At 45.7% G+C, this 14,324-nt stretch overlaps 1 long non-coding RNA gene across 1 annotated transcript; it reads right to left on the reverse strand.

Moving 5' to 3' along the window:
• Positions 1-1,838: 1,838 nt before the first annotated feature.
• Positions 1,839-11,867, reverse strand: LOC138296475 (uncharacterized). Its single transcript, XR_011203841.1, has 2 exons — positions 11,677-11,867; positions 1,839-4,900 (listed from the first exon to the last, which is right to left on the reverse strand). It is a non-coding gene; the product is annotated as an uncharacterized lncRNA (long non-coding RNA).
• Between the last annotated feature and the right edge of the window lie 2,457 nt (positions 11,868-14,324).

Raw genomic sequence — 14,324 nt, forward strand, 5'->3', positions numbered from 1 at the left:
GACTCTGAGTTTCTGTGGTCTGAATCAGGAAAGTACCCGAGGTCTTTGGGTGTACCCTGGCACCGCTGGGTTACCGGATCAGTACCGGTTCTGAAAAACCCAGTACCTCAGTAGCAGAGTGATTCCTGCAATACGACCCTGGTGCTGAATGCTCCCGATCTCAGAAGCGCTAAGTAGGTTCAGGTTAGTACTACTAACCAGGACTGACCCTGCTTAGTACTTGGGTCGGGTCTGGTTATTTTTGCTAACCCTGCTTAGTGCTACAGAGATCGGGCACATTCATGTCAGGGTATGCTAAAACAGCAGCAAAAGTTGCTGTTTCAGGACTCTTGTGCTAACACAGCCCACTAGCTTGGAGCCACACCTGCACACTTCCCTTCACCAACTGCCCTCCTTCACAAACTTGCTTCTGAGGGCCACTCCCACCCTTGTCTTGCACCAGCTTTGCATTTGCTTCATCTGCATCTACACAAAGCCTCAGATCGCTCTTTCTTTTGGGCCCAACATAAGCAGCAGCAAACCAGCTCACAACCATCTACCTGGTATTTTCACAAAGTGCCTAGCCTTGTTTGCCAATGGGCTCTAAGGCCACACACATCTCTATCTGGCAGGGCCTGCCATACCACTACCCAGCAGCTGATGCTTCCCCAGTCTCCAGCTGTCCCTGCTGGCCTCAGCACCATACCCCATAACACTAATTTCTTTCCCAGGGACTCTGGAGGTACAGGTCCTTTTCAAGTGGACCTCTGACTGCAAGTTTCCTTTTTTCCAAGCACAGAACACCCTCATATGCAAATCCTGTCCATGTCCAGTTCCAGTCCTTGTGTGCCCATAGAAGAGAAAGCAAAATGAGGGTCTTATCTGGGTCCCTCTAGGGTTCCTGTTGCCAGCAGCCTTTCTCTCTGTCTCCCTCTGCCCCCTGCTCCCAGGCCACTGAGGACAGTGAAAGGAGGGAGGGCTGGATCCGATGCTGGCACCATGCAGACCCTCAGCAGCAGCTTGCAGCAGCTCCATAGCTACGACTGGCCCCACCAACGTCTTTGGGCCGAGTGACCACTATAGCCCAGTTATGGGCCACATAGTGCAAGCGCAGACTGTCTGTTCTTGCACTCTGTGGCCCAAAACTTGGCTGCAGTGTACATGCTGTGAGCTCTGCTGCAGGGGCTAGTGGAGTTTTTGGCTGAACTCTGCGCTCCAAGTAGAGCGTGGAGTGCCAAACACTCTTTTAACTCCACCAGCAGAGAGGAGCTCACCACCCACCCATAAAAATTATTAGTTCAATGCTAGAGGTCTCAATGCACCAGGCAAAACATTAACAGTCCTACATTTACTCAAGCAATCAAAATGTGACCAATATCTCATTCAGGAATCCCATCTCCTTAGAAGAGAGACGTTCGACCTGACCCTTTTTGGAGGGTCTCTCAAGTTTTTACCTTCACTTGCTGAAGCTGTCTTTGTTGGCATTAGACCTCTGTGCACTTCACCACTGCTAACCAGTACAACAGTGCTTGTGCGACCTCCCTCAAACATGGTAAACCTCTTCTCTATATGATTGGCACATTTAATGTACCTATACATCTGCAGTACATGGTACTATGTGTACCTAGGGCCTATTTGTTAAATGCCACTAGTGGGCCTGCAGACCTTATTGTGCATCCCACTAAAGTAGCTGCTTATAACATGTTTCACAATTCCCATTGAAGCCTGTAGTGCAGTTGTAAACTGCCATTTCAAACTGGCAAATGAATCGTTAGCCAGTGTCGAAGCCAAGTTATCGAAGTCCAGTCAGAGTATTCCAGATCCAGACAATTCAGGAAACAAACCGAGACCAGCCGCTCTTCTTTAGATTACTTTTAATAAGAACTAATAAGACACAATAAGAAATACGTGTACACGGAGACTTGAGCGAGCAAAATCTAGCTCGAACAGTCTGCCCAAAGAAGTAATGCATGATCTTTTATAGCATTAAACCGCAGACATTTGAATACATTTTCATTGGTTCTTGATAATGTCGTATGATTAAATGTTTCTATATAGCACACGTGATGTTCCATATAAGGGTTAGAATCATGAACAGGAAGCTTGCACAATGTCCTCTGAATCAAATGTCTTGTGATACATCTATATGTGGAGAAAGAGGAACCATAAGTACATACGTTAGTACTTTTAGCAGTGAGGATTTCGCAAGCTAGCATGCGGTGGTGTCTCATGATGGCCATCAGTTTAGCAAGCCTTGCAACATAATGCGTTTCAAGCACAATAGACATTTCTTCAAGGCCTAGTTAATTCAACATTAAAATGTGTTCAACAGAAACAGGCCTGTATTTTCATTGTGTATCACAGGGTCTACTAGGTCCAAATGGATCCAGGAGAACGTGATTCCACATTCCGCCCTCTGATACCCAATGAAAACACTTATTGACCGTTTAATCATCCTGATGGACAGGTGTCATTTCAATATCATCATTTTCCCTGGTCTCATCCTCATGCCTTCTCTTATGATGGTGCTCAGTGTCCTTATGACACATTTTCTTCATTAACATGTTCAAACAGGAAGGACACACCCTTATCAACACACATAATGTTAAAAATCCTACTATTCCCACCACCAGTACTTCTATCAGCCAGGATCCCCAACCACGGAACCATGCTGCAATGTCCTTTAGTATTCCTCCTATTTCCGTCACATCCGTCACATCCGCCACTTTCCTTGCTCCTTCTTCTACCACCTCTATTTTCCCTATTGCCATCCTCACATTCCCACTGTTGTCTGGTATTAAAACACAGCATTCCTGATGGATCACGTTACATACACCACCGGCTCTTGCTAAAATGATGTCTAATGCAAGTCTGTTCTGTATTACAACAGCTCTTAGGTCTGTAAGTTCTTCAGTAATGTTACCTAAAGCTGCTGCAGTAGAACTTGCTAATGTTTCTACCAATACTGCCAATCTGTGTATTTGATATTCTGAATGCGCTATTCCTAATGGCATCACAACTATTCCTTCCACTGCTATGAACCTATCCAACCAAGTAGGTGCACTTCTTCTTCGTACCCTACCCGGTGCCTTTTGTGTTGTATTGGTCAAATTTGTTATATGCAACATTCGGGGTAGTACGAACGCCAGGTAGCAGGAGCCCTGCCACCCTGCAGGCAGTCTAAAATATGCAGATGTCCCACATACTATGTATATTCCCCTTGGAGCTGAGAGACCTATAGACAAACCTTCTGGGCCCTTCCGTATGTTATCCAAATCAGAGTATTTGGAGCAGGTGCTTTCTCCTACTTTTATGCTGCTCTTATTATGGTTGGGGAGGTGTATGTTAGGGCATTTCATTACTGGTGTAACCATTCGACACACCTTATCATAAAATGTATTTGGTCTTGGGATGCTGCCTTTGAGGTATCGAAAACACCATGACCCCTTCTTCTCCTTATGTATCGAAAGGGATATTTGTGATATATCTATGTTCTTCTCCCCCTGTACATAACCCTCATCTCTTCCTATGTTAAATGCTTCCAGTAGCTCTGCTTCACCTTTTTCCGGTACAAGTTGTCCACACACACCCATCCTACCTCCTCCTTTACTTTCTCTTCCTTCCCCACTGTTTCCTTCTTTTAATCTCCCTTTTCCAACCTTCCTCTTCCTTTTAGGTGGCCTTCTCTTTATAGTCCCATTTACTTCCTTTGCAAACATGCTGTTTAGTATGTGACATGAAGCATACTGAGGAAGAGGAATCTGGGCGTAATCTGTCCTTCCCTGGGCAGAGGTGGGTATATGTGTACAAATATAGCAATCAGACACATTTGCCAATTCCTTATAAAATTTCACCATTTGCACAAATGCATTATCCCTGTAATTTTTCCCATCTTCCTCCCATTTGGAATATTTTATCCACTGTGTCCTGTTCCCCTCCCTCTCTACCACACTAGAGTTCTCCCCTTCTTCTTGTTCTACTGCATTGGTAATCCCTATTTTGTTTACACTGTTATTTATATAATGTTCTTGGTCCAGATATGGGATTTGTATTTCTTCATGATATATAATAAGTATTATAGTGATAATTATTGCTGGAACAGGGGTACATATGGCAGTTAGTACCATAGGCCACTTTTTCTCTTTTCTTCTTCTTCTAGGCATTATTCTATTTCAAGTGTCACAGCTTGCACTTGTTTAGTTCTTGTCTGTTAATCTCTTATTCTCTGTATCTTCTTGTTGGCATGTCACAGAGTGGTGTCAGAGGTTACTAGCACTTGAACCCACTTGTATGATATACGTAGATATTCAGGTGAGACCCGATTGCCCCCATCCCTCTCCTGAGGTGTACAGCACGAGCAGTTTATTAAGAATTCTTTGATGGACCCGCTTGCGTCTCCTGACTCCTGTAGGAGAGCAGCACGAGCAGCCCTGTAGTCTCTCCGCAGGACCCGCTTGCACCTCCTGACTCCTGTAGGAGTGCAGCACGAGCAGCCCTGTAGTCTCTCCGCAGGACCCGCTTGCACCTCCTGACTCCTGTAGGAGTGCAGCACGAGCAGCCCTGTCAGTGTTGTTTGGTGTTTTGTTTGGTGTTTTTCGTTGATCGAAGGTTGTACCCCTGCGGTGCAGGTGTGACCTTTATGGGTACCGCAGGCGGTGGCTGGATGACCTCCGGTTCAATTGCTCTCTTGGTGTGTGAGCTGGGGATCCAGTATTTGAGACCCTCACACTTGACCGCTGTGGCTGTTGTCAGTAGGACTTGGTAAGGCCCTTTCCATCGTGGTTGAAGGCAATGACGCCTAGTGTGGGCCTTGACCCAAACCCAGTTGCCAGGCAGTAGTCCGTGTTCAGGTGGCGTTCCTCCTTCTGGCAGGGCCTGCAGTACCTGGCGGTGAAGACAGCGTAACGTCTCTGTTATCTTCCTGCAATATTGTAACAAAAGATCATCTGTTATTGCCAATGGGGCAACTGACATGTGGCCTGGAATATTCATGGGGCGCCCAAATAGCACCTCATGGGGACTTAGTTTTGTGACTCTATCAGGGGTACTTCTCATAGCAAGGAGCGCTAATGGTAATGCATCAATCCAAGATAGTTCAGTCACTGCGCATATCTTCCCTATTCTGTTTTTCAACACCCCATTTTTTCTCTCTACTGCCCCTGCTGCAGGTGGATGGTATGCGCAATGCAACTTTTGTGTTATTCCCAGCCCTTTGCAAAGGCCCTGAATAACATGTGAAATGAATCCTGGTCCATTGTCTGAACTTAAAAGAGTCGGCACCCCAAAACGTGGTATTAACTCTTTTAAAAGGCACTTAGCCACAGTTTGTGCATCACAGTTCCTGGTGGGGTATGCCTCAGTCCATTTGCTGAACATACAAACGATTACCAAAACATATTTTAGCTTATATACCGGGGGCATCTCAATGAAATCCATTTGGAGGCTCTCAAAGGGTCCATGTGGCGGTGGGAAATGGCCCGAAGCGGTTGGTGTACCTTTTCCCGTGTTGTACTGTGCACAAACTGTGCATCTCTTACATAAATGTTCTGCATGTTGCCGAAATTTGTTATTAAACCAACATTGTGAAAACAGTCGTATCATTCCATCCCTACCCACATGTGAGGGGCCATGGAAAAGGCGTGCCATAGAGGGCAGTAATGTGGATGGTAGGCATATTTTACCGTTGGGTCCCACCCACACACCCTCCCCGTCTGTCTTGCAACCACCCTTTTCCCAATCTGTTAGTTCTGACCCGTCAGCCTGCTGTTGAACACATTTTGGATCAAAATATGTACTTTCCTCTTTAGCTATTGTGGTGGGTTTAACCTGGACCATTACATACTCACACCCACTGAGGGCTATTCTTCGTGCCTCTTTGTCAACAAAAGCATTTCCCACAGAAACATAGTCCTTAGCAGAAGTGTGGGCTGCACATTTTACAATTGCAATTTTTCTGGGCAATAGTAGAGCTTGCAACAAGGCAACAATCAATGAAGCATGTTGTATGTGTTGGCCTGCTGAAGTGAGAAATCCCCTCATTGCCCACAGTTGACCGAAATCATGAGTGACCCCAAAAGCATATTGGCTGTCTGTGTAAATATTCGTTGTCTTTCCCGCTGCCAATGTGCATGCTCTGATTAGTGCTACTAATTCTGCTGCCTGGGCACTTTTAATCTTTGGTAGCCTTCCTCCTTCAAGTAATCTTGTGGCCGTCCCCACAGCATAGGCTGCTTGTAGCATCCCTGTGTGGTCCCTAATGCATGAACCATCCACAAACAAATCGCCCTCGGCCTCAGGGAATGGGGTGTCTCTGAGATCTGGCCTCACCTTGGTGTGTGTGTCGACTGCCATAATACAATCGTGGAAAGAATTATCTATGGTGGGATCATCGTGATCCATTTCGGTAGGCAACAGGCAGGAGGGATTCAATGTTGTGCATCTCTTTATCCTTATATGTGGTGCCAATAGTGTCAACTCATAGCGTGAGAGGCGAGCATTCGTCAGGTGCTGGGTCTTGGTGGTAGTTAGTAATGTGTCAATTGCGTGTGGGACATGTAACACCAAAGTGTGAGCCAGGACAATGTTTTCTGATTGTTCCACTGCTAAAGCGGCTGCTGCCACTGCCTTCAGACATGGGGGAAGACCTGCTGCTACTGGGTCCAGGGTAGCCGAATAGTAAGCCACTGGGCGGTAGAAGGTGCCGTGTTTTTGTGCCAAAACCCCTAAGGAGCAACCACCTTTTTCATGGCAAAATAAATGGAAATCTTTGGTGTAATCTGGGAGGCCTAATGCTGGTGCTGCACACAATGCTAACTTCAATTTCTGAAAAGCCTCTTCACAGCTTTCTGACCATGGTACTTTGTCTGGCACATCCTTGTGTGTTAAATTCAAAAGTGGTCGTGCAATTAGGGAGAAATTCGGTATCCAATGCCTGCAGTAACCTGCCACCCCAAGGAAAGCCCTCACCTCCTTCTGTGTTTGTGGCCTGGGGTGCTGAGTTATTGTTGCTATCCTATCTGGTAGCAATCTCCTGGACCCTGGTGACAGTTCGTGCCCTAGGTACTTCACCTTTGATTGGCAGAACTGCAACTTCTTTGGGGAGACCTTATGTCCTTTTATGGCAAGGTGACAGAGTAGGGCCACGGTGTCCTGAACACACGCTTCCCGTGATGGTGAGGCTAGCAACAAATCATCAATGTATTGTATCAAAGTTGATCCTCCTGCAAAGTGCAATGATGCCAAGTCTGCTCTTAAGGCGTCTGAGAATAATGTTGGACTGTCCACGAACCCCTGAGGGAGACATGTATATGTCATTTTTCTATTTTTGTACGTAAAACAGAATAGACCCTGAGACTCCCTATGAAGAGGCACTGAAAAAAAAGCATTACTGAGATCTAGGACTGTGAAATGCGAAGATGTACTGGGAATGTTTGATATGATGGTGGCTGGGTTGGGAACCACAGGGAATGATGGTATAACTGCCTTGTTCAGTTCCCTAAGATCTTGAGTAAATCGGTATACCGGGGAACCATCTGGTCCTTTCGCTGCCTTTTTCACGGGGAGAATAGGAGTGTTGCATGGGCTGTGTCGTACCTCCCGCAGTACTCCCTTCTTTAAAAGCTCTTCTATTACTGGAGCTATCCCCTCCTCTCCCTCTTTGGCTATTTTGTATTGTGGCACCTGTGGTAGACGGGCTCCAGGGCGCAGTGTCACTCGCACTGGGGGGCAATCTAATATTCTTCCCACATCATTTGGCCCCTTTGCCCACACTTCACTAGGGACCGAGTCTTGTAATTCTTGTGGGAGACTTTGTTCTTGTCCCTTACCTCTGGGGTCACATCCCATGAAAGCCTGTAATGCTATCCCATTCTCCTTGCTTTCCAGGAAGATCCCTTCAGGTGAGCAGCTGATGGTGCACTGTAACTTACATAGGAGATCCCTTCCTAGCAAATTTACTGGACAGTGTCTCCCAAAAATAAATTGATGATTTACAGTAATAGGGCCTACTTTGAATTTCAATGGTTGTGTTAAGTATTCATTCATAGGTTGTCCTGTCAAGCCTACGGCTGTTATTTGAGTTGCTGATAATGGTGCGTTGGGTACATCAGAGGCCTTTAGCATTGACATAGTGGCCCCAGTGTCAACTAAAAAAGGCACAGTTTTGCTTAGCACTGTCCCATCTACATATGGACCTTCTTGATCAACCGACAGTACTGGGCCTGTGAAATGTGTCTCCACAGGAGGTGGGTATGGAAATCCATGTCCCCCCTGAGGTGCCTGTGGTATGTCTTGATATGTACCCCACCCCGCACAAACCGGGTCATCTACTGTGGCAGCATCATATGCATTGTTTGTATAAGGTGGGGGTAGTAACTGTTGTGTTCCGTATCGTATACTGCCCTGTTGTTGTCTCTGCTGACCTCTACTTCTTTGTCCCCTGGCTAAAAAAGGGCAATCTGCCTTCCAGTGTCCCTGTTGGTTACAGTGGAAACAGGTGGTGCCTGGCGGGGGCGTGAAAGTTACCCGTTCACCCTGTCCTCTGCCCCTGCCCCTTCCCCTTCCCCTGCCCCTGCTTTGATTATTATTGTAAAATCGTTCTTGTGCCACCATTAATTTTACCTTATCCTTTTTCAATTTCTCATCATCTGCCCTTTGGATATTTGTTTGATAGTCTGCGCAATACCTGGCTGCTGCTAACACTTTGTCAATGGGTTCTAGTTGCCAACACACAAAAGACGTTTGTAAATGAGTTTGTATAGGCTGTTGTAATCCATATACAAAGTTGGTCACAAACGCAGGCATCGCCTCACCCAGTGGGTTCCTCATTCCACTACTCTGCTGGTAGACCTGTAGAAGGCGGTCATAATAATTTGTCACACTCTCATTGTTCTCCTGTTTTGTATGTATTATTTTAGACCAATCAACCTTTTCCTCTGGTACTTTTTCTCGTATGTATTTCATCACCTTGTCTCTTGCGGTCTCTACCTCTTGTCCCGGTGCCCCCCCTTTTCCCCTCACTGGTTCCTCTGCCGGCCATCCTACCACCTTCTTACAATCCTCCCATAAATCTCGTGGTATTATTATACTGAATAACATGTTCAAATCCTTCCACAACATTTCTCCCATTGCCACTATTCTATTCAATTCTGTGTACCATTTGTGTGGCTCATCGCGTAATTTTGGGAAGTCTTTGGTGAAGGAAAACAGGTCAGCTCTATGCCAAGGTACATAGACATATGTTGGGGTATGGCCATCCTCCCCTAGGGAGGACGAAGGTACCTCTCTCAAAGGCATCATCTTCGTCTGTGCCTGTTCTGTCCCTTCCTTATTTTTCTCTAGGCTCTGCAGAACCTGAGCTGCTTTTAACCCTTCTTTCAATTCTTTCCATTTCTGTAATTTTAATATAGCGTATTCCAGTTTTTCAGACAATTTGTCATTACTCCAGGATGGCACGTCTGCATCTGTGAAACTCATTTGAGAAGTGTCCCAACTGTATTCTGTTGGCAGGGGATTTGTGCTGTTAGTGTAGTGAGCATATATCTGGTGTATCTCAGGGCCTAGGGCCATCAGTTCTGATCGCGCCATGGCTAGAAGTTCCTCTCTGTATTCCCTATTGTTATCTCTTTCTACTTCCGCAAATATCTGTCTTTTATCAATGAGATCTGTGAGTATGGCACGACAATTTTTTCTGTCTGATTTCAGGAACTTAGTCTTTCTTAGTGTGCTGGGAGAAGCACTCGGTGTACCGTATGGTGAATTTCCTTTCAATTGTGTTGCTGTGAGGCTGTTCCTCTTTTCAAATAGACTTCCGTCTAAAAACCTCGTCAAAATATCAATGTTATGCTTCGTGTGGTGTGTGAAAATACATATTTCCCATATCAGCTCATGTAATCCCTTTATCCCTTCACTACTGTCCCTGGACGCGTCTTGGAACTGCTGTTTCCAATGTGTATTCAGCAATTTTGGTCCATTTCCTTTCTTTGTAGCCTGTGCAACAAACTGTCACTTTCCTTGTCCGTTTTCTGAGCAATGTGGGCCACTTCCTCTCTGACTTCCTGCAGCATTTGAAAGTCTTTCACTCGGTCAAGGTTCATTTTTGTGAGTTCCTCTTTTATTAAACCATGTGCGAGCTCTTGGGCTGCAGTTTTCTGAGCCAGAGATAGCTCAGGAGGCTCCGTACCTGTCGCTAAGTGCTCAACGTGCACTTTTTCCTCCGAACTCACTGTTTTCTTCTCATTACCTAACCTCCCCATCAGTATGTCTTCTATGAGTGCGTCCTCAGTCTCTTCCTTTGTTGTTCCCTGCATACTGTGTTCCTGTGATGGTGCACCTACCACAGGAAGACATGGGAATGTTCCTACCATATCGAGCATTTTATCCCTCCGCTCCTCCCTCTTCTCATTTCTCTGTCTTTCACAATAAAATCCGTCTTTCAACACCACCAATTCCTTGCACACTTTAGCTTTTATGTCGTTTGTGTGACGGAGGTCTCGTAGGCAATAGTCCCAGGAATAGAAACTGTCCCATTCCAGGTTACGAGTCTTACGTCCCCTTAGAATCAGCATTTGTCTCAAGTATGACAACTTGTTCATGTCATATGTGCCATTACTTGGAAACTGTAAGTCGGGTCGTTTTTCTGTCAGCCTGTGCCATTTGTCAAGAAACATTAATGCATGTAGTCCTTGCTTAACGGCTACTTGGTAGGCAGGACTGTCCTTAGGGGGTGTTATTTGGTGTGTGTCCAAATGTTCCTTGCTAAAGGGGTTCCCCATAGCTAAATAAAAGGTCACTGCTTTCCCTTAACACTTCACGTAAACAGTTCGGTCACACCAGGAAACACCAGGGAGTCAGCTTATTTCTGCCGCTCATATCAAATGACACATGAGGAAAACCTGCACTCAAATCAGTACTGCCAACCGCATTTGTTATTAGTGAAGCGTAGAGTTTGTCTGCAATCACACAACATTACACGCAGCCTTGTTCACCTCAAGCATGCACAAGTTGGAATGAAGAAAAGACAGTGCCAAGGTGCTGGTGACGGCGTACACTGGCGTCCTTTTAGCGAATAAAAGATGACAGGAAAGTCAAGAGAGAAAGGCAAAGATCCCAAACCCTTGCTTTCCTGCCCTGAGACAGGGTGCGGCTGTATGGGATTAGAACCCGGACCAGATCCGTGGCGGGTGTCACACAGGTAATGCAATAATGGTGAACAGTGCACTCAATCACATATAGGACAATACGATAACAATATAACAAAAACAGGTGCTTGCCCTACTTGATGCTCATGCCTCCCACCCTTTGTGCTGGTGCTGGTGCGTGGTGACAGTAGAGTGTGGTGCGCAGGCAGACCCTGTCAGTCGTAGTAATCAGTCACTGTAACAGTACTGGCGGGCGTAATGCTCCTGAGTTCTGGTACAACCGCAACTTGAGTCAGTCAGTTAATACACATCCCCTTCCTCACTACATTCTCTCCACTATCCTAACACAGAATTCAATCACCCCCTCCATCTCTCCATCTAACTAGCCGGAGAGAGAGAGAGAAAGAGCAGAAAAAAGGAAGGAAAAATGCAATACAACGCCCCCACAGAGCACAACACCGTAACGTTATCAGCGCAGAGAGAGAGAGAAAACAAATAAATACATATGCGAGAGCACGGCACTGCCTGCCTTGCCTGCTCCACTGGAGTGGACACCTACCACTCGATCAATCACCGGGCACAACCTGCCCTTCCTGCTGGGGTGGACAATCACCACCCCCTCTGGCCAAAGTATCCCTCCCCAGCCCCTCCGGCTGGGAAATGCTGCCCCAACCCTTTCCGGTTGGGAGCTGTGGCCACACAGCGCCGTCCACTGTGTACCGAGACCATACCACTAACAGCCTCACACATGTAGCGTCGCTGGGTAATCAGAAACCCTTTTATAATATTTACAGCAACTACCGAACCATGAATTCCTTAGCAGTGAGAACAAAAGAGGGAAGGAAATGGCGCAATAAGGCAGAAACGATAATATCAACACAAAACTCCAGCACGCGGCCATCTGAAGGCCATCATCTGAATGTCTGAACGAGGTACTATAGAAGAGTCTGAAATAATGGGGACAGGAACATCCGCATGCCACCGTAAACAAAGAACAAACATAACAAGAAAGAACAGCAGGCTAATAGGAATAGCATATAGTACAATTATCCACAACTCCATGTAGAAGTGCAAACATAAATCCCCCCACCACCTCCCCCCTATACAACACCCTCTGCCAACAGAGGGAGAGAGAGAGAAGAAGAGGGAAACAAAACTTAAAATATAAACAGACGGGACCGAGGAAATGACAGATACTCACGACAGCACCAACACCCTGCCCCGGAGGGGACCCGACCAGCCCAAGACGCCGTTGCCCCCCCTCCGCAGAGAGGCAGGAGCTGAGCCTGTGAGATAGTAGATCCGATCGCAATTCTCCACCATATGTCGAAGCCAAGTTATCGAAGTCCAGTCAGAGTATTCCAGATCCAGACAATTCAGGAAACAAACCGAGACCAGCCGCTCTTCTTTAGATTACTTTTAATAAGAACTAATAAGACACAATAAGAAATACGTGTACACGGAGACTTGAGCGAGCAAAATCTAGCTCGAACAGTCTGCCCAAAGAAGTAATGCATGATCTTTTATAGCATTAAACCGCAGACATTTGAATACATTTTCATTGGTTCTTGATAATGTCGTATGATTAAATGTTTCTATATAGCACACGTGATGTTCCATATAAGGGTTAGAATCATGAACAGGAAGCTTGCACAATGTCCTCTGAATCAAATGTCTTGTGATACATCTATATGTGGAGAAAGAGGAACCATAAGTGCATACGTTAGTACTTTTAGCAGTGAGGATTTCGCAAGCTAGCATGCGGTGGTGTCTCATGATGGCCATCAGTTTAGCAAGCCTTGCAACATAATGCGTTTCAAGCACAATAGACATTTCTTCAAGGCCTAGTTAATTCAACATTAAAATGTGTTCAACAGAAACAGGCCTGTATTTTCATTGTGTATCACAGGGTCTTCTAGGTCCAAATGGATCCAGGAGAACGTGATTCCACACCAGACCCACATATTCCTTTTTAATACATAAGTTGTTCATAAGGAAGGTCCTAAAGAGCCTAGAGCATGGTGCATTGTGTTTAAAAATTAGGGCATATGTTCTTAAATTTTACATGCCCTGATACCGAAAAATCCCTAAATTCATGTTTTCACTATTAAAAGGCCTATCACCTATTCAATAACCTTAGGTTACCTTATTACATTTAATAAGAGTTACGTTTTGATTATGAGTAAATAGGCGGACTCAAATGTACTATAATTTAAAATCCTCCTTAATGGTAAAGTCTGACTCACAGTTCTGAAAATGCCACTTCTAGAACGGTAGTGTTTTCTTGTCCTAACTATTTTGTGCCTGATGCCTGTATTTATAGGTCACATGACTTTGAATGTCTCTGATGTTGGGCTTTGGTATTCATTCTAGACAACGAGACAAGAGGACTAGGTGTTGGCAGCATGGGCCAACCTGCCAGGATGTTTGTGGGTTTAGCTATTCCCTGTCCCACTAACACTTCAAAACGCTTGCCTCCAGCACATGCAAAGGAGCCTGATGTTGGACGTTTTGTCACCCCAACTTCTTGTAGGAAGACCTTGCCACAACCAGATATGGAAGTAGCTTAGAAAACTACCCCACTGAAAAGGCTGTCATCAGGTATGCATATTGGACCCCCAGAACACCTCTTCTGTACACTTCTGGAAATGTTGACGACTTCACGAGAACCGCCCTGTTCTCCAGAGTATTGAGGTGCTGCTTGAGGCCTGCCTTGCTCCTCAGAGTACTTCCCTGCTGCCACCCAAGGACAGCCCTTGAAGACTGTGGGATGACAGCTCTTTTCCCCAGAGTATTGACTTGCTGCTTGAGGCCTGCTTTTCATCCCAGAGGAATTCCCTTCTTTCTGAAGGCCTGCCTTGCTGCTTGAAGGAGAACTGGACCACGTCTTTGAATCCAGGGCCACCAGAAGCAACTTCGAGTGCTAGTTGGCTGGCCTCAAGTAAGAAAAGCAAAAAAAATCAAAGACTTTGAAAACAGTCTTATTGTTGTGAGAAGGTGGTAGAATCAGGCTGCATTGGTATGATAGCAATAGAGTCAAAGAAATAAAACTGCATATTGGGTTGGTAGTCAATGTTAATAAACATGCTGTGGATGATGAAAAGTAAGAGAGTCTTCCTGAAGTAAACAGAAGCATTAAAATAGGAAACAAACAGGCAGAGTCACAAAACCGTTTAAGCAAGAAAATGCCTACTTTCTAAAAGTGGC

Source organism: Pleurodeles waltl, chromosome 5 (assembly GCF_031143425.1).
Source record: "Pleurodeles waltl isolate 20211129_DDA chromosome 5, aPleWal1.hap1.20221129, whole genome shotgun sequence".
Classification (NCBI taxonomy): domain Eukaryota; kingdom Metazoa; phylum Chordata; class Amphibia; order Caudata; family Salamandridae; genus Pleurodeles; species Pleurodeles waltl.